Consider the following 19,921-nt stretch of genomic DNA (forward strand, 5'->3'; position numbering starts at 1 on the left):
GCTATCAGCCAAGAAATGCTTTGTTTTCCCACTACCAAATCTACACTCTTTTCTATGTGTACCTATATATTTTGCCTCCTACTTCTCACTAAAATGGAAGACATGACTGCAATGAATTAGCACTGTATGTTGAGTTCTGGCCATCAGAATGTGACCAATGGGCTATGGACCAAGGCAGTTAGAAGTCTGTACATTCTCCATGTGCCTTCTCTCTCCAATCTCTATGGCTGTAAGTGGCACACTTGCAGATGGCATCGGTACAAGTTGCGAAGAGCATAGATCCCGAGTCACTGATTGGAGGTCATCTGATCCTGTTATGTTACTATACGTGTTACTACGACATGCGGGACAAGCCTCTGTTGCGTAAGGCCAGTGAGTATTCATTACCACAGCCTAGGTTCTACCATTCTAGCCTATTCTAACTAATAGAGCTGGCAAAGGGTTTTGTCAGGTTTTCAAGGAGACATAAAGTTTCAAGAACTACTATATGTTGCACACTTGGCTCTGCTGTTCTGTATGGTAACTTTTCCTTATTTTTAGCTCTGCATTTCTCTCTATATTGATCAAGAGATCATATCCTTAAAAAAAAGGTAATGGCATAGAAAATAATTTAATTTGGTTCTAATCCAGCATTTTCCAAAGTGTTTTTCAAGAAGCATTACTTTTGGGAGATATTAATACGTATACCTGAACAGAATTTCCAAGCTTATGTAATTTTGGAAAATGCTACATTCTATAGATCTGTCTTGGAGACACATGACATAGATTATCATTATAAAGTATCTGAGCAGAACTGTAAGAAAGAAGCCAAAGTTACCTTTTCCCAGGTGTCTCCACATTTATCTGACCATTACTTTTTTCCTGCAAACATTTCCTAGAAGTAGTTCCACTCGTTGGATGCCTGGCTGGTTCAGTCAGTAGAGCACGTGACTCTTGATCTCAGGATTTTGAGTTCCAGCCCCACACTGTGTGTAGAGATAACTTAAAAAAAACTTTTTGAAAATGATTTATTTATTTTAATCTAGAGAGGGGGAAGGGGCAGAGGAAGAGGGAGAATCTTAAGCGGACTCTCTGCTGAGCGCACAACCATTGTGGGGCTCAATCTCACAACCCTGAGAGCATGACCTGAGCTGAAACCAAGAGTCAGATGGTCAACTGACTGAGCCACCCAGAAGCCCCTTAAAAATAAAGAATCTTAAAAAACAAAGCAGTTCCATTTGTGCAAAAGTACTAATGGAGTTAGCCTGAGGGGGAAAAAAAGTCCTGTAATTTCACTTAGAAAGATAAATTTTCACCAAATGAGCATTGTATAAGTCAGAAGTCTACCAAAGAAACAGAACCAGTAGTTAAATAGGTGTTTTAGTTTCCTAGGGTCGTTGTAAAAGGGACCACAAAATGAATGGCTTAAAAAAGCAAAAACTTAGTGTTTTCACACTTCTGGAGGCTAGAGGTTCAAATCCAAGGTGTCAGCAGGGCCATACTCCCTCTAAAGGCTATAGAGAAGACTCCTTCCTTGGCTCTCCTGACTTCTGGTGGTTGCTGACAATCCTTGATATTCCTTGGCTTTCTTCTCTGTGTCTCTTCTGTGTCTTCGAATCTCCCTCTCCTCACAGGGGCATTGGTCATTGACTTTAAGGCCCACCTTAATTCAATATGACCTCATCTTAATTTAATTACATCAGCAAAGACCCTAGTTCTGAATAACTTCAATTCAGAGTGTCTGAGATTGGAAATTAGGACTCCAACATATCATTTTGGGGACACAATTCAAGCTCCAATAGTAGGAAATATTTTTCATCTAAATATCTATCAATCAAAAAATTGGCTTATGCAATTGTAGCATCTGGCTAGGCAAGTCAGAAATATACAGGGCAGGCCAGCAGGCTGGAAATTCTCAGGCAGGAGCTGAAACTGTCATCCACAGGCAAAATTTCTTCTTCATGGAAACCCCAGTTTTATTCATATAGCCTTTTAACTGATTGCATGAGGCCCCACACACTATCGAGGGTAATTCACTTTATTGCAAGTCAATTGATTGCAGATGTTAACCACATCTATAAAATGTCTTCACAGCAACATCCAGCTTAGTGTTGGAATAACTAGGTACTATAGCTTAGCCACGTCGACACAGAAAACTAACCATCAAACATAAAATTAAATTGTCAGGTCGAGAACCTTCTGATATTCTAGCACATTCTAAAGCTCTCAGGCACACAAAAGCTTTTTTTCTTCTTAATTAACAAAATTTTCTTGGGTTATCTTGATCAGCCACGAGGTAGTCATTATGAATCCTGTCTCTGAATGAAAGGGAAAATTGATGTGATCCAATTTAATTGTTCAGATATTTTAGGAACTAAAACATAAAGCCTATTTAGCTGTCTTGAAATCTTTACTTTGAAGTGAACTTAGAAAGTACCTACGCTATCATTCTTACTTTCTCTCAATGGGCGAACTGGGCCCAGAGTGGGTAAGCACCTTGCTCCTCTGTTTGCTGGCAGGTTCCGACCTCACCTGAGGTAACAGCCCAGTCCAGTTCTCTTTTCACGGTGGCTCTCAGACAGCTGTCAGAAGGGCACACTAGGCTATACTGAGGAAACAGAGAAACTCTCCGGCTTTCTTCTTCCAGTCATACTGCTGTGGGAACACGTGCGTGCTGAGAATTCTGTGCCCCTCTCCCAGGACCCGCAGCCCAGCTGCCAGGTGCTGTCCATGTTGCTGGAGAGGAAGGGTACGTGGGCAGGAGGGCACGTCACCCGGCAGAATGCTTTTCTTGCCGCGGACCTCTCAGGACCCCCTTTAAGCGTGGCTCGTGTCTTTTATCGGCGTCATGTTTGGAACTCAATTTTAGTCACTCTGGGTACACAAGGTTGGCTTGCCTCTGCATGTCGATGACACTGTATGTTTTGATATCCTAGGTGACATGTCTGCATAAATACATGAAGACAGCAATAGCAAAGGTCATAACTTTTCCTATTACTGAAGATAAAATTTAATGAGCTAGATCACAGGCTGCTTTAAGAACGGCCGTGCCAGGTTAATGGGGCTCTGCCACTAAAGCCAATTACACTGGGTACAATTACATCCTATTCTAATAGCTGTAAGTCAGGGTTACACAAAGATTCTGTCTCTGGGTAATTACTAGCTAGGAAGCAGGTGAGGGGAAACTAAGCAAATTGTCACTGATCATACAAGAGACACACAGAAAGCACAGAGCTTGTAGCTATTCCGGGTGCGTGTGGGTCATCTGTTGCTAAGAAGGAGCTGGCTTCGCAGTCAGAAAGCCCTCTTCTTCTAGCACTGACCAAAAGGATATGTGATTTCAAAGACGCTTTTAGAAAAGTAGCTGAAAAGTGAATAGTAGCAGAGGGGGGGGGGAAGAACTCAGAAAGCCCTTCTCTATTGAAACAGTTTCCCTGAGGATTGTGAAAGATTTCGTGGGCTGATATTATTAATTTCTTCCAACCTAAATACAGGGGAGTGTTACCAAAACCCAAAACGATATTGTAAAATTTGAACGAACAGACCCCAAAGATTGACTTAATAAAAGACCTCCTTGAAATGCTCCGCTAGCCTCACCCTGACGGCTATTTACAGGTCCTTTCCTGACAATTGAAGATCCTTCAGAAATATAGATGAAAACACTTTGAAATTTCAAAGTAACAGAATTTTCCTAGGATCTCATGGATCAATTTGCACACTATTGATTTTTGAAAAGCCTTCGAGGAACCAACACACCTTCTCCGAGGGAAACACATGTGTTCAGGTTATCAGTGAATAAATATTTTAAGATCCAAGGGACTGGGGGGGGGGTAATGTTTCCTTTCTGAAAGCATCACTGACATTTATTGGAACTGTGGGAAAGTCATTGCAGACAAGGGCAGCTGTATTTCTGCGTGCTGCTTTTCGAGTAGAATGATGTTTATAAGGGAATGAGTATTAAATAAATGACACAAAATGTTCTTTGTTTCCAAGAGGTTAAAGATTAAAAAAAGTAATTCCTAATATTGGTTGTTCAGACCACAATTGGAAAGACTTCCAGAATGACTCAAGATTTTTAAAAGATCCTTTCAAAGTAATGAAGTAATCTGTGGTAGAGTAGAAACAAGGAGATGAGAAGAAGTAGGTGGTACAGCATGGAGTCAGAGCCTGTCCTCTTGCTGCTGCTTGCCCTGAGATAAAAGGTTGGTGATATTGCTCTTTTTGTCGTTAGAAGAGAAGGAGGAGGTTTTTTGTAATTGTATATTCATTCTGTCCCTTTTCTCTCTCTAAACGAAGCTCATATCTCCAAATCTTTCAGGGTTTTTTTTTTTTTTTACAGCCTCCAAAATATCATTTGTTTTTACTCCTAATTTTAGATTGCTATCATTTTCTTGGTTATCTTCCTCAGAGACTCCCCTTAAAGAATTGAATTATGCAAGTATGCTTAATCATTTGGAAGAAGCTTCCGTCATCCCTATCAAAACGGCCTTGTAGAATTGCCCTTTGGTGACAAGCCCCCCCCCCAAGAGCCCTAAATCAATCAAAGGACAGAATACTCTCCCATTTTTATTCTAGTTCTTTCACTATGCAGTTGTACGTAACATCTCAATAAGGAAGTGTGGGAATCCACAGTGCCTGGGTAGACAAAATCTGACTTGTAGATGCCTTCCTGGATGAGACTAATTGAAAAGCAAAGAAGGAATGCCTGGAATGCCGGGCCTCCTTTGAAGTTTCTTGGCTGAAAATGGCCAGATTCTTAATGCGGCTCAAGGTTCTCATCTAGGGAGCCACTGTTTAAATTTTGAAGAAAATCAGGCACCTGTGGTGGTCACGTACTTCACGGTCTCCCCTCCTTGCCCTTATCACACGCTGCCCATATATTATCATCCTGACCATGAAGGTTACACTCTCCTCCTTGCTTTGCACCTGTGACTGGTGTATTGCTAAGACCCCAATAATAGTGGAGACAAAGCTTGGCACAGGGCCTTTCGCCACTAGAGCGTCTGGTCCCCAGGCCTCTCCTGTCTCCTACTAAGGTGTCTGGAGTCATCTTTTCATTCGCCTTCTCGGGGTTTGCTCGCCAAACCCAATAAGGGAGAAAGCCCCACTGAAAGTATATTACATTTCGGGGTTACCCAAGAAATGATGCAGCCATCCTTTCTACTAAGTAGACCCAATGCCGATCTATCTTGGATAACTGCGGTGTTCTGAATGTGTAGATTTTCTATGAAGGCAAACAGATATTCTTCTTTAATATTTATATCGACTGTGGCTGTTCAGAGAACATAATGGCCCACCCTATCATTCTCATGAGTGCTGGGCAGTAGAGGAGAGAAAATAGGAGAAGATCTACTCGGAGGTGAGAAGCAAAAAGGTGCATCTAATGAGGAGCAATACATCCAGCACCATACATTGCATCCACCCACCTAGAACCGGAACACTCCAAGAATGAGAAACCCCCAAGGTTCAGACACATTAAAAAAAAAACAAACCCAGATATATTGGTGGTTTACTCTAATACCAACAGGTCCACATCAGAGACAAAACAAAGCAGTCACAAAGGAGTTATCTTGTCCCTGGCAGAATTAAACTTTCTTAAAGTGGACGTCAGGAATGACCCAGATCAATTTCTATCCTGCACTCTCCTTACTCAAGCGTGGTCCACAAGCCAGCAGTATCAGTATTACTTGGGAGCTTGTTAGAAAGGCAAAATTTCGGGGCACCTGGGTGGTACAGTCAGTTAAGCATCTGACTTCAGGTCGGGTCATGATCTCAGGGACCTGGGATTGAGCCCTGCTTCGGTGGGGAGTCTGCTTCTACCTCTTCCTCTGCCCCTTGCCCCCGTTCATTCTCTCTCTCTTTCAAATAAAGAAAATCTTTTTTTAAAAAAAGGCAAAATTTCAAGCTTCACCTCAGACCTACTGAATCAGAATCTGCATTTTATCAAGTTATTTGTAAGTATATTAAAGCTTAAAAAACACTGCCCCAAACACAATAGACCATGAGGTTCTAGGGTCTACTTCCATTATAATTTCTCTAAAACATTCCAGACTTTCCAGATCCAGTTCCAGATTCAGTTTCGTGAATCTTCCAATAGGTCCATACTCCAGTTTGTCTCTATATTATGAGCAATGAAAGCCATTAGTAGTAAATGATGATACTAAGGACAGCATGGCCTTAGTGGAATGAACACTAAGCTTGGCGTCAAAGAGAACTACGCTCAATTCCTGACTCACCACTAGCTGTGTGAACTTGAACAGGATGCTTTAGCTCTTTAGTTGTCATTTCTTTCACGTACAAAATTGGGTTAATACTACCCAAGCCACAGCATTGTTAAGAGAATGGGCTGAGATGATGTAAGCAGAGTGCTTAACTAAATCTAAGTTTGATCTCTTGCCTGAGGACCATCTCTGCATTTCCTCCCAGAACCTCAATCTGAATTTCCCTTCTCTGGTTCATTCTGTAGTTTGTTGCCTCAAAGGTATTAGGCAACTTTACATCAGTTATATTCTTACATTTGAGGCTCTCAGTTCCTCAAAGCAACACCCTCTTAGGCCTCATCACAAACTCAACATGATAATTCAGGTGAAACAATTTTTCCCAGGCCTCATTGCAATTAGAGAACCCCAGAGCTGTTTCATGACCATCTGTCAAACTGTGACTTGGGGAGTGCTGAATCCTATATCACAAACTAATTGATCCAGAGGGCTCGTCTCATTTCGATTGCTGGATGATTTGTCCTTGTTTGCCCAGCACAAGCCTAGTTTACTCTTGTTTATTCAGGTGTGATCATTAATACCCCCAATTTCACTTTAAAAGAGGTCTCCCAGCTTGTGTGAGAAATTACACAGTCAGCTATAAGCAGACGACTTTGGCTTTCCAATGTTAAACAGCAAGTGTAGAAGAAATGTTACACTTGTCCCTTGCTTTGCCTGAGCAGCTCTTCAAAAAGTTGCTTCTGGAACCTCCATACTGTTCCTCAAAAAGTTAAAAATAGAGCTACCCTATGACCCAGCAATTGCACTACTGGGTATTTACCCCAAAGATACAGATGTAGTAAAGAGAAGGGGCCATATGCACCCCAATGTTCATAGCAGCAATGTCCACAATAGCCAAACTGTGGAAGGAGCTGAGATGCCCTTCAACAGATAAATGGATAAAGATGTGGTTCATACATACAATGGAATATTACTCAGCCATCAGAAAGGATGAATACCCACCCCATTTGCACTGACATGGATGGAACTGGAGGGGATTATGCTAAATGAAATAAGTCAAGCAGAGAAAGACAATTATCATATGGTTTCACTCATATGTGGAACATAAGCAATAGCATGGAGGACCGTAGGGGAAGGGAGGGAAATCTGAAGGGGGGGAAACCAGAGGGGGAGACAAACCACGAGAGACTAGAGACTTTGGGAAACAATCTAAGGATTTTAGAGGGGAGGCGGGTGGGGGAATGGGGTAGCCCGGTAATGGGTATTAAGGAGGGCGTGTGTTGCAATGAGCACCGGGTGTTATACGCAAACAATGAGTCATGGAACACTACATCAAAAACTAAGGATGTACTGTATGGTGACTAACATAACTTAAGAAAATAAAAAGTTGCTTCTGATATAGAGCCCTATAAATTTCGTCAGGCCTCCCAGTACCATGCAGGGCCTGCTGACTCTCTGTTGGCATTCAGCACTCTTTCACACCCTGCTCCGTAGCCTCCCCTCTGTCGCCCAGGATGCAAACCTGGGACTCCCTTGCCAGACTTCCTTGCCAGCTGGGATCCACAGAGTCTGAGATTCCATGCTAGGATGCATTGGCATGAGGTTGGGGAGGCAAATGAGAAGCACAGATACATTTACTTCTTCTCCAAGTGGCAAGCGGACTCTGGAATCAAATTTGTGATCACTTTGTGATTTCAGAGGGTATTTTTTCATTGCACCCTCTGCATTCCCCAGCCGCTTAATCAGCTTTGAGGCTGAAGATCTGTCAGGTTGGCAGTGACTTCCTGCGGATCCCCGACCCTGGGCAGCAGCATCTTTGTAAGCCTCTGCTTGACTTGTCCCCTCTTTACTCCTGCCAGGGCTTTGTCATTTGCTTGCTTGTTGATGTTCTAACACATCTGTTGAGCTATAATTGATATAATTAACCCTCTCCCTCCTCTTTGTCCATCAGCCCCGGGCAGCTAATGATCTGCTTTCTGTCACTATGGATTAGTTTACATTTTTAAGTTTTATATAAATGGAATCTCACAGTACGTACTTCTGTTTTGTCTGGCTTCTTTCACTCATCTTAATGTTTTTTGAGATTCATCAATGTTGCTGCAGGCATCAGATTTCATTACTTTGCATAAGTGAATAGCATTCCATTCTATGGAAATACCTTATTCACCTACACACCCATTGATGGACATTTGCACTTGCTCGTTTCCAGTTTTAGTTATTACAAATGAAGTTACTATGAACATTCCTGCAAGTCTTTGTAGAGACATGTTTTCATTGCCCTTAAATAAATAACTGAAGAGTGCAATGGCTGTCTCTTTTTCGTGACACTTCAAAGGCAGCAGGCTGCTTTAGGACGAAGCTGAACATCTTTTCCCCAGCTACTGGCTGCCAGAAGCTCATTGAAGTGGACAATGAACACAAACTTTGTACCTTTTTTGAGAAGCATATGGCCACAGAAGTTGCTGTTGATGCTCTGGGAAGAATGGAGGGGTTATGTGGTCTGAATCGGTGGTGGCAATGACAACAAGGCTTCTGCACGAAGCAGGTTTCTTGAGCCATGGTCGTGTCTGGCTGTTGCTGAGTAATGGGCATTCCTGCTACAGACCAAGTACGGCTGGAGAAAGAAAGTGCAAATTTGTCTGGAGTTGCTCTACAGATGTCAGTCTCAGTGTTTTCAATTTGGTCATTGTAAAAAAAAAAGGGGGGGGCGAGAAGGATATTCCTGGACTCATGGATACTACTGTGCCTTGTCACCTGGGACCCAAAAGAGCCAGCAGAATCTGCAAACTTTCTGATCTCTCTAAAGAAGATGATGTCCATGAGTATGTTGTGATTTTTTTTTTTGATCTCAGGGTCCTGAGATCAAGCCCCTAATTGGACTCTGTGCTCAGTGGGGAGTCTGCTTCTCTCACTCTCCCTCTGTCCCTCCCCCCCTCTCTTCACTCCCTCAAATAAATCAATAAACCTTAAAAAGAGAGAGAGAGAGAGAGAGAAAGAAACATCTATTGAGTCTTCAGAGGCCCGGTTTCTGGGAAATGGCCAACCACAAAGAAGCTGAATCTCATACCAGCAGAGTAAACTGATGGCTATGATTAAAATCGAGTTGTAAAAAGATGAAATTCTGTGTGTCTCTGTGAATTCTCCATTGGTGGGGAGGGAAGCAGGAGCTGAGGCAGGTGTGTGAGAAGGGAGGGATGTGGTGTCCCGGATGGTTGGGGACAAGATCTGGGACACCACATCCCTCCCTTCTCACAGTTAGCCAGGTCCACAGTTGGCCAGACATTAGGGATAAGGACGGAGTTTCAGAACGGAGCACTGAAGATAAATTCCCCTCCTGAACACTTTATGACAGGGGCAAGGAATAAATGGATGTGGTGTTACTGCATTTGTTTGGAGTAGGGAACAACATTAGGGTCTAGATTGCCACAACCCAGATGGGAAGAGGGTTTGATGTGTGGACAGTGACTGTGACTATGATACTTTCCCAAGAAAGGCAAAATGAAGAAATCAATTCCTGGTCACCTACCTCAGAGTGGGGTTCAGTTCACCCCACCACCGTATGCTGTAAGCTAAAGGTGCTCAGAAATGCTCACTTTACGAAAAGTCACCATCAGCGTTCCCAAGGACTGGAATAATGTTTGGAGGGAACAAATCCAATACTGATTAGGTTCCTTTCTTGCTAAGAAACTAGGGTAAGGTGGTGGCAATAGTCTACTCCTGAGGCAGGTGATAAAGAGAACCTTGGTCTGGAGAGTTTTAATACAACTATCAAACCCAGTAAAAGCTGGTCTTTTAATTATCATCACACCCTAGCATTTCTAAATAACTACAGAGGTAAAACAGTCTTCCTCAATAAAGCCTTTTGTTAGTTCAAATTCTAAACGTTTTTGTGATTTAGATTTCAAAAGCATAGGTTTATTCTACAACTAAATTAAAAACTAAACTCGATTCAAGAATGGCCAAAGGATTTTTGTATATATTTCTCCAAAGAAGATATGCAAATGGCAAATAGATGCATGAAAAGATGCTCAACATCATTGGTCATTAGAGAAATGCAAGTGAAAACCATGAGATACCACTTCCTACCAGGATGGCTACTATGGAAAAAATTAAAACTAACAAGTGTTGGTGAGGATATGGAAAATGGTTTGGTGGTTCCTTAAAAAGTAAACATAGAATTACCATATGATCCAGCAGTTCCTCCTCTAATTATATACCCCCACCAAGTTGAAAACAGGTACTCAAACAAATGCTTGTATTCCAGTGTTCATTGCAACATTATTCACAATAGCTAAAAGGTGACAACAGCACAAGTGTCCATCAGCAGATGACTGAAACATGCTATATCCGCGCCAATGGCATATTATTCAGCCATAGAAGGAATGAAGTCCTGATCGATGCTACAACATGGATAAACCTTGAAAACATTATGTCAAGTGAAAGAAGCCAGAAACAAAAGGACAGATACTGTGTGATTCCCCTTATATGAGGTACCCGGACTAGGCAAATTCGTAGATACAGAAAACAGAATAGAAATTACCCAGGGCTTGAGGGGACGGCAGAGTGGGGAGTTCTTGCCTAAAGGGTACAGAGCTTCCGTATGGAATGATGAAAAAGTCCTAGAAATGGATAATGGTGATAGCTGTATTGTGAATGAACTTAATGCTACTGAACGGTACCCTTAGAAATGGCTAAAAGGGGGAATTTTGCTTTATGTACATTTCACTGCAATAAAACTGCAAAAAAATTCATGCAATATTCAAAACAGCACATTTTTAGTATTTTCCTTTAAAAAAATCATTGTCTCCTGCCGTGAAGTTCATGTGGAGAAGGCCCTGTTGTACCTTTGGTCCCAACACAGGCTGGCAGTTACCACTGCTCCTTCCTATAGAAAGTTCGTAATGGTTTGGAACTGTTTAGAGATGACTTCCAAAGCACTTGCAGCCTATAATCCCAGAGGTCATGTATGTAATACGTAATACACACATCCTACATTTAAATGGGAGATTCTAAATCCATGATGATACCACAAAGACTGTCAAGGTAAAGACACACTGGCTTAACTTGCTTCATGAGCTGCTAGGAAAGACTTCAATACTTTTGGGTGCTGTAAGCTTTGTTAGGTGGAATGAGAGTAATATTTAGTCTAGGGCTAATTTTGAGCCCCGGGGATTGTTCCTCCCAAACCTCTTGTTTCTGTACCACAACCTGCAAACTCAGTCCAGGCTGTAAGCGGGGTCCTCCTAAGCCTCACACCTTGTTTCTTTCCTGTCTCATGGATATCACTATCCTTCATTAGCCAATGTCCCATGTCTTGAAAGCCAATGGTCAATATACTTTGTTTTTTTAGTTGCTGCAGGCAGGAAGGTAAAGAAGTTCTTGTTACTTAATTTTTCTCAGAAGTAGAAGTCTTATCCTTTGTAATGGTTTTGTTTTTTTTTTTGTTGGTTTTTTTTTTAAAGATTTTATTTATTTATTTGACAGAGATAGAGACAGCCAGTGAGAGAGGGAACACAAGCAGGGGGAGTGGGAGAGGAAGAAGCAGGCTCATAGTGGAGGAGCCTGATGTGGGGCTCGATCCCATAACGCCGGGATCATGCCCTGAGCCGAAGGCAGACGCTTAACCGCTGTGCCACCCAGGCGCCCCCAGTAATGGTTTTGAAAAGAACTAATTTACTGTAAAACAAAACAAAACAAAACAAAAACAGAAAACCCTTCTTGTCTGAATAACTTTGACTTGTTCCTATTTTACTACTGGGACATTAACTACAGGTATGCCTAGAGTTTGAAATAAATGATGTAATAACAGAATTGGAAGCTAACATTTATTCAGCACTTACTGTTTATTGGGCAAATTACACATTTAGTAAAATGACTCAGTGGATATTAGCTGACTCTGAATATTACAGATTTTATTTAATATTTTAGTACATGTATATGTAATTCAATTACATTTATTTGAAACTATGCTTTATTAGTCTATAAGGAGTAGTGGTGCTAAACCAGGAACTAAACAAGTTCTAAACACTAGCAAATTTAAACAATGGACCTTTGACATTCAGTGGCTAAATAATTACATATGATTTCAGTGACTATTTACATAGATTGAGTCCTTACAATATTTCGCTTGCCTGGTATTTCTTTTTTTGGCTCACGCCCTGAGCCAAAGGCAGACGCTTAACGACTGCACTACCCAGGTGCCTTCAACTTGCCTAGTATTTCTAACACTCTCTAAAAGTAGGGTATTTCAGGACTACAGAATCTGATCATAACAGTGGAATTTTAGTTTTAAATCAGAATTATAAATTACAAACATAATGTGTTTTTTGTAAAATATTTTTAAAATACAGAAGCTTAAAGAAAAATGAAAATAATCAATAATCTCGTTGCCTATTGATAAGAATTCTCATGGTCAACTTTATATCTAACTAGTATTTATCTAAATACAACTTTGAATCTTCATCTGAATGTGTGTATATGTGTACATAAGTTTTTCATAAACTTATGTTGCTATCGTATTTGTAATGTGCTTTTCTAAACCATGAGGTTTTATATTTTATACTTCTTGTACCATTTTATAAAGACTGTTTTTGAGAAAATATAGACTTGTTATTCATGTACTTGCTTTGATTTTCAAATAGATATCCTTTTACTATTCTACACCATAATCATTTTGGTCTATCCTAAAAGATCTCTCTCTTTAGTTTAGAAGGTGCTTATAAAAAACATCACTTTAAAAAAAAATGATGGTACAGCCAGTGGTGTGCTGGAATCCTGCCATACTGCTTTGCAAGAGCCGATAATAAGCATTTCTTACTAATACTGCATTCAGTGATGTCACAGTTGCTGTTTGAATTCAGCCAATTTACAACACAGAAGTATCTACAATGCAGAAAAGGGAAAATGGTACAAATTAGGGCCTTTTTATTCTGGAGAACTAGTTATTAGATATTTACTAGAGCACCTCTGAGTAGAGCCATGGCATAGAAAACAAGGCTATTAAATGAAGATATAAATAGGTAAGGAAAAAGTCAAATATTGGAAAATATATATGTTCCTATTTCTGTTAATAAATTTATATGCATATGCAAAGAAAGAGGTCTTTTTTAATTTTTTTTAATTAATTTATTTTTTTAAAGATTATTTATTTATTTATTCTACAGAGATAGAGACAGCCAGCGAGAGAGGGAACACAAGCAGGAGGAGTGGGAGAGGAAGAAGCAGGCTCATAGCAGAGGAGCCTGATATGGGGCTCGATCCCATAACGCCGGGATGACGCCCTGAGCCGAAGGCAGACGCTTAACCACTGTGCCACCCAGGCGCCCCTGAGGTCTTTTTTTAAAAAAAGATTTTATTTATTTATTTATTTGAGAGAGAGAGAGAGCACAAGTTGGGTGAAGGGCAGAGGGAGAAGCAGACTCCCCACTGAGCAGGGAGCGCAATGCAGGACTCAATCCTGGGACTGAGCCACCCAGGAGCCCATAAAGAGGTCTTTAAGAACTAGGGTTACCTCTGAGAAATGTGATTAGAAAATGATCTGATTTTTTTTATTTTAAAAAATTTTTTAAAGATTTGAGAGACAGAGAGAGAGAGAGAGAGAGAGAGCGCGCAAGTGGGGGGAGGGGCAGAGAGAGAGGGAGAAGCAGACTCCCTGCTGAGCAGGGAGCCCATGCAGGGCTCCATCCCAGGACCCCAGGATCATGACTTGAGCTGAAGGCAGACGCTTAACCAACTGAGCCACCCAGGTGTCCCATGATTTTTTTAAAAAAACTTGTACACGTTTGTATTCATTTAGACTTTTATAATAAATATGCTTTACATATATTAAAATTAATGCAAATTTTTTCAGGAAAATAAATTTATTGTGCTGATACTATCTTGAAGGTATTAAGATAATAACAAACATGGGCGCCTGGGTGGCTCAGTTGGTTAAGCATCTGCCTTTGGCTCAGGGCATGATCCCAGAGTCCTGGGATTGAGCCCCCTGTCGGGCTCCCTGCTCAGCAGGGAGTCTGCTTCTCCCTCTCCCGCTGCCACTTCCCCCTGCTCATGCTCTCTTTCGCTCTCTCTCTTGCTCAAATAAATAAGGTCTTAAAAAAAAAAAGATAATAACAAACATCGTAAACCACTTATTTTCTGTTTATAATTTGTCAGATGTGATTTGTGCTAGGGTAGTTTTAATACATGATTATCCATCTAATCCATTCTGCATGGCTTGGATTTTATTGTCTTCATTTTTCAGAAGGGTCAATTGAGATGCATAGAAGTTATGTTATTTGCCCATAATCAAGCAGCCAACATGTGTGTGAATGCTTGGTTTTATTTATTTTTTATTTTTATTATTATTTTTTTTTCGAATGCTTGGTTTTAAAGCCAGTTTTTTGAGCCCTCTCTGCTGAATGGAGAGCTCCACTTGGTTGTTTTGGAACAACTCATTTGCAAGTTCCATCCTGGAATGAATGAGAAGATCTTAAGCATATTAGAAGAATGACAAATGCATGAATCCAGAACTTAGAGGCTATTAACCACAGAAGAACTGGAATGGTATTCTGTATAACACTATTCCCCACAGAAGGAAATTCTTTGAAGAGGTCACCCAGACTCCAAGTGAGATGAGCGAATCAATTCTATTACTTTCATCTTTCTGTGCCTCCGCTTTCCTATGTGTAAGCCAGGGCATCTCAAATACCTCCATAAATTGATGTGAAAATGAAATAACAGTGCACTAATTATTAGACTGGTAAAAATCAGAAAGCTGGGTACTATCAAGTCCTGGTTGAGTTGTTGGGACATTGCACTGTTGATAGGAAGGCATGTGGACTGGTACAACCATTATCGAGAGTAATCCAACACTAACTAGTCAATTAAATACATGCAAACCTTTCAACCCCATCATTCTGTGTGTGGGGATTTCTCCCAGAGAAATTTTCGCACAGCTCCATAAATTCTATATAATGTCTACATTATGGATGAAAAATATAACAGTGTGGTAAGAACCACACACATTGCTGAGGTTTATAGCTGAAATCATTCCCTGGTGACATCAGAAACTCTTTCCAGTTTCACATTCTAATTGCTTAATATAGCAAGCTACCTCCTGCGCTTATGAAGTCTTAAAGACAAGGTATTTATATGCTTTTGGACAGATATTTTATAAATAGTTTTAGAGTGTGGAATATTTAATTTGATGTTAACTTTCATTTTGAAATTTTTTAAAAAAGCGTAAAGGACATTTCAATCAAATAAACTGAAAACTCTTCTGGAGCACCCACTTAACACCAGGGCCTCTGCTAAGCTTTGCAGATATGGAGATATATAAGTAGAGTCCTTGACCTCAAGGAGCCTGCACGACCTCAGAAAACATTTTAGAAAAAACTAAAACATGGAGTTTTTTCACCCATCAGCATCAAAAGAGAAGTGCAGTTCAGATTTTAAGTCAATGATATGGTATCTTTTATCTAGATTGTGGCTCTCTAATTAAATCTTTCTGGCACTTTAACTCCAGGGAAACCCAGTTGATGATTCAAAGTCAGTCACTGAATGTGATTTAAAATCAATAAGAGTGAAAGACATCCTGGGTGTGCTGTCCTTTCAAAGGAAGTGGGAGCACTTTCATGCCTTATTTGTAGAAAATCGATTATCTCAAGCAGCTACCAGGCTGATATGGACACAGAGAGCTTAACTCTATGGATAGGCTAATGTTATTATTCCTGATCTGCATACATTATAACCATTTGACACTATTGCACTTTAATGCTCTGTTGTAGGACTTGCTGAAATGCTTGCTGTTACAGTGGATGGTAATAGATTTCTATGCCTCAAAAGCTGAGGCTGACCAAAAGCAAATGTTAGAATGCCTTGTTTCCCAAAAGAGCTCCAGTATATACTTAGATATGCATGGATACTTTGTCATATTCCATAAAGAACTGGTGATACTTGGAGTTAAAAAAAAAAGATACAAGGATACATAGGGTTAAAAAAGAAAAACATAAATAAGAAGCCACGAACAGAGAGAAAATATATCCAAATAGAACAACAATAACAAAAAAGATCAGTATCAAATGGGTGTAATTCCCCTTGAAAAGGATAACATATTCGACATGTCATTTCCTACTGCAAAAGCTGTTATTTGCTCTGTAGCACTTACCAAGTATAGTGCAAATTCTTTAGACTTACAGGAAAGATCCCCTATGAACAGGCTTCAACTTATCTTTCTAGCCACATCCATAACAACCTCTATTCAAGCAACTTACGCTCCAGAAAAGTTGACTAATGCAATGATTTCCCTAAGACCTCCCTGTTTTCCTCTTCACCTATATCCATGTTATCCTCTGTGACCCCAAACATAACATTCTTCAAAGCCCAAACTAACAGCTACCTCCCAAAGTCCTTTTCTCAATGACCCCACTAAGTATTAGTTTTTTAAAAATTCTCTCTACTCATTTATTTTACTATTTACTACATGCTGCCTATATGATAGTTATTTGAATATGTGTCTTATCAGAAAAACATGGCAGAGGGATAAATTTATTAAAAACACTGTGATGTAAATTATTATCAGAAGTAGAGTTATCTAGGAGTATAAGGGGGAGAGAATCACTCTATTCTGCAAACTACATTTAAGAATCTGTTTTGAAAATAAAATAAAAAACAGACAAACTGGAGTGTGGGTAGGAGTTGGAAGTTATCAATTAACTTAATTAATATTGAAATAAAGTTGACATAGAAGAGGTGGCAGCTATTTTAAACAGAAGTTTCTTTTACCAGAAGTCAAGAAGAACTCCATGTCCTTGTATTAACACCATTCCTTTGCAGATACCAAGAGCAGAAGCCAACAAAATGCTCATGGACTCACAATGCCAGTGCCATACTGCTAGTTCTGAGGCTTTTTCAGCAGAGGTCAAGAGGGAGCTTATGTGCTGAGGGTGATAACACCTCTCTGCAGGACTCTATCCATCCATCATCAGGGATCAAGTGGGAGCCCCAGAATTCTACCTGCTCCTGGCAAGTCCCCTCATCCCAGTTCCTTTCCTAAAGGCTTGTCACCTCTTCCTGCCTTGTGATTATCATGATTAAATTTCATCCTGTCCTCTCCTCAACTAGGGGTGTCAGGAAAATGGATATCCACGTGCAAAAGAATAAAGTTAGATGCGAATCTTATACCACACATGAAAATAAACTCAAAATTGATTAAAGATTTAAATGGAAGACATAAAACTATAAAACTCCTAGAAGAAAGCATAGGAGAAAAACTTCATAATGTTGGTCTTGGCAAAGATTTTTTGTATGTGACACCAAAAGCACAGGCAACAGAAGCAAAAATAGAAAAGTAGGACTACATCAAACTAAAAAGCTTCTGCACAGCAAAAGAAACAACAAAATGAAAAGGCAACCTGCAGAATGGAAGAAAATATTTGCAAGTCATATATCTCATGGGGGGTTAATATCCAAAATATATAAATAACTCATACAATTCAATAGCAAAAAAACGAAAACAAAAACAAGAAAAAATCCAATTTTAAAACGAGCAAAGGACCTGAGCAAACATTTTCCAAAGCAGACATACATATGGCCAACACGTACATGAAAAAATGTTCAATATGACTAGTCACCTGGAAAATGCAAATCAAAACCACAATGAGATAGTACATCACACTTGTTAGAATGGCTATGATCAAAAGGACAACAGTTAACAAATGCTAGAGAGAATGTGGAGAAAAGGTAACCCTTGTGTGTTGTTGGTGAGAATGTAAATTGGGACAGCCATTATGGGAAACAATATGGAGGTTCCTCAAAAATTAAAAATAGAACTACCATATGATCCAACAATTCCACTTCTGGGCATATATCTGAAGGAAATGAAATCCTGATCTTGAAGAGATATCTGAACTCCCATGTTAATTGCAACATTATTCACAGTAGCCAAGATATGGAAATATCCTAAGTGTTTGTCAACAGATGAATAGATAAAGAAGATGTTTCATATATAAATATATTTATGCTATATATTATATGTATTAATTATATGTTATACATGTTTTATATATGATATATATTTACATATGTTGATACATGTCATATATATGTTGCACGTATAATGGAATATCATTCAGCCATCAGAAAGAAGGAAATCCTGCCATTTGCAACAGCATGGGTAGAACTTGAGGGCATTAGTCTAAGTAAAATAAGTCAGAGAAAGACAAATACTGTATGATACCACTTATATGTGGAACCTAAAAATCCAAAACTCATGGAAACAGAGAGTGGGATGGTGGTTGCCAGGGGTTAGGGGTATGGGAAATGGGGAGATGTTGGTCTAAAGGTATGAACTTCAGGTATAAGATTAACAAGTTCTGGAAATCCGACATATGGTATGGTGATTATAGTTAATAGTATTACATTATATAAAAGCTGCTAAGACACTAGATCTTACAACATGGGCGAACTTCAAGGGCATTATGCTAAGTGAAATAAGACAGAGAAAGACAAATACTGTATGATATCTCTCACATATAGAATCTAACCAAACAAATAAACCAAGCTCATTGATACAGTGAAGAGATTGGTGCTGTCAGAGGCATGGCGCAGGGGATTAAGAAAAATAGATGAAGAGGGCCAAAAGGTAAAAACAAACAAACAAACAAACAAACAAACAAACAAACGAATAGTTCTTAGCAAAAAAAAAAAAAAAAAAGAAATGGTAATTGTGTAACATGATGTAGGTGCTAGCTAAGAGTATAGTGGTAATAATTTTGCAATATATATGTGTATCAAATTAATGCCATCTATACCTTAAATTTACACAATTCTATATATCAATTAGATCTCAATAAAGCTGGAAAAAAATTTAAAAACTGACCAAACGATGTAGGAGAAGATGCTCAACATCACTAATTATGAGGGAAATGCAAATCAAAACCACAATGAAGTATCACCTCATACCTGCAAGGATGGCCATTTAGACAGATAGATGGATAGTAGTTATGTAAATACATAAAATACATATCTTAAACAGAAAATAAAAGGTGTTGGCAAGGACATGGGAAAATTGGAACACTTGTGTGTGGTTGGTGGGAGTGTAAGTTGGTGCAGCCACTATGGAAAACAGGAAAACAATATGGAGATTACCCCCCAGATTAAAAATAGAACTATCATAGGATTCAGCAATCCAACTTCTGGGTATTTATCCAAAATAATTGAAATCAGGGTCCAAAAAGACATTTGCATGGAGCGCCTGGGTGGCTCAGTCATTAAGCGTCTGCCTTCGGCTCAGGGCGTGATCCCGGTGTTCTGGGATCGAGCCCCACATTGGGCTCCTCCGCTGGGAGCCTGCTTCTTCCTCTCCCACTCCCCCTGCTTGTGTTCCCTCTCTCGCTGTCTCTCTGTCAAATAAATGTTAAAAAATCTTAAAAAAAAGACATTTGCATTCCCATGTTCCTTGTAGCATTATTCACAATAGAACAGAGGTGAAAACAATCTAAATGTCCATGGATGGATGACTGTGTGAAGAAAGTGTGGTATATGCATACACTGGAATATGATTCAGCTTTTAAAAAGAAGGAAATCCAGTCATATGCTACAGTATGGATGAAACTTGAGGACATTATACTAAGTGAAATAAGCCAGTCACAGGACAAATACCTCATATAAGTGGAATCATGTAGTAATTCAAATAGTCAAACTCATAGAAGCAGAAAGTAAGAATAGTGGTCACCACGGACTGG

The 19,921-nt window shown here is 39.7% G+C and overlaps 1 pseudogene; it reads left to right on the forward strand.

Annotated features, from left to right (window-relative positions):
* The first annotated feature begins 341 nt into the window (after window positions 1-341).
* Window positions 342-9,071, forward strand: LOC148106812 (small ribosomal subunit protein eS6-like; annotated as a pseudogene).
* Window positions 9,072-19,921: the final 10,850 nt, after the last annotated feature.

This window comes from Ursus americanus, chromosome X (genome assembly GCF_024610735.1).
Source record: "Ursus americanus isolate L20-20 chromosome X, mUrsAme1.1.p, whole genome shotgun sequence".
NCBI classification, from domain to species: Eukaryota; Metazoa; Chordata; class Mammalia; order Carnivora; family Ursidae; genus Ursus; species Ursus americanus.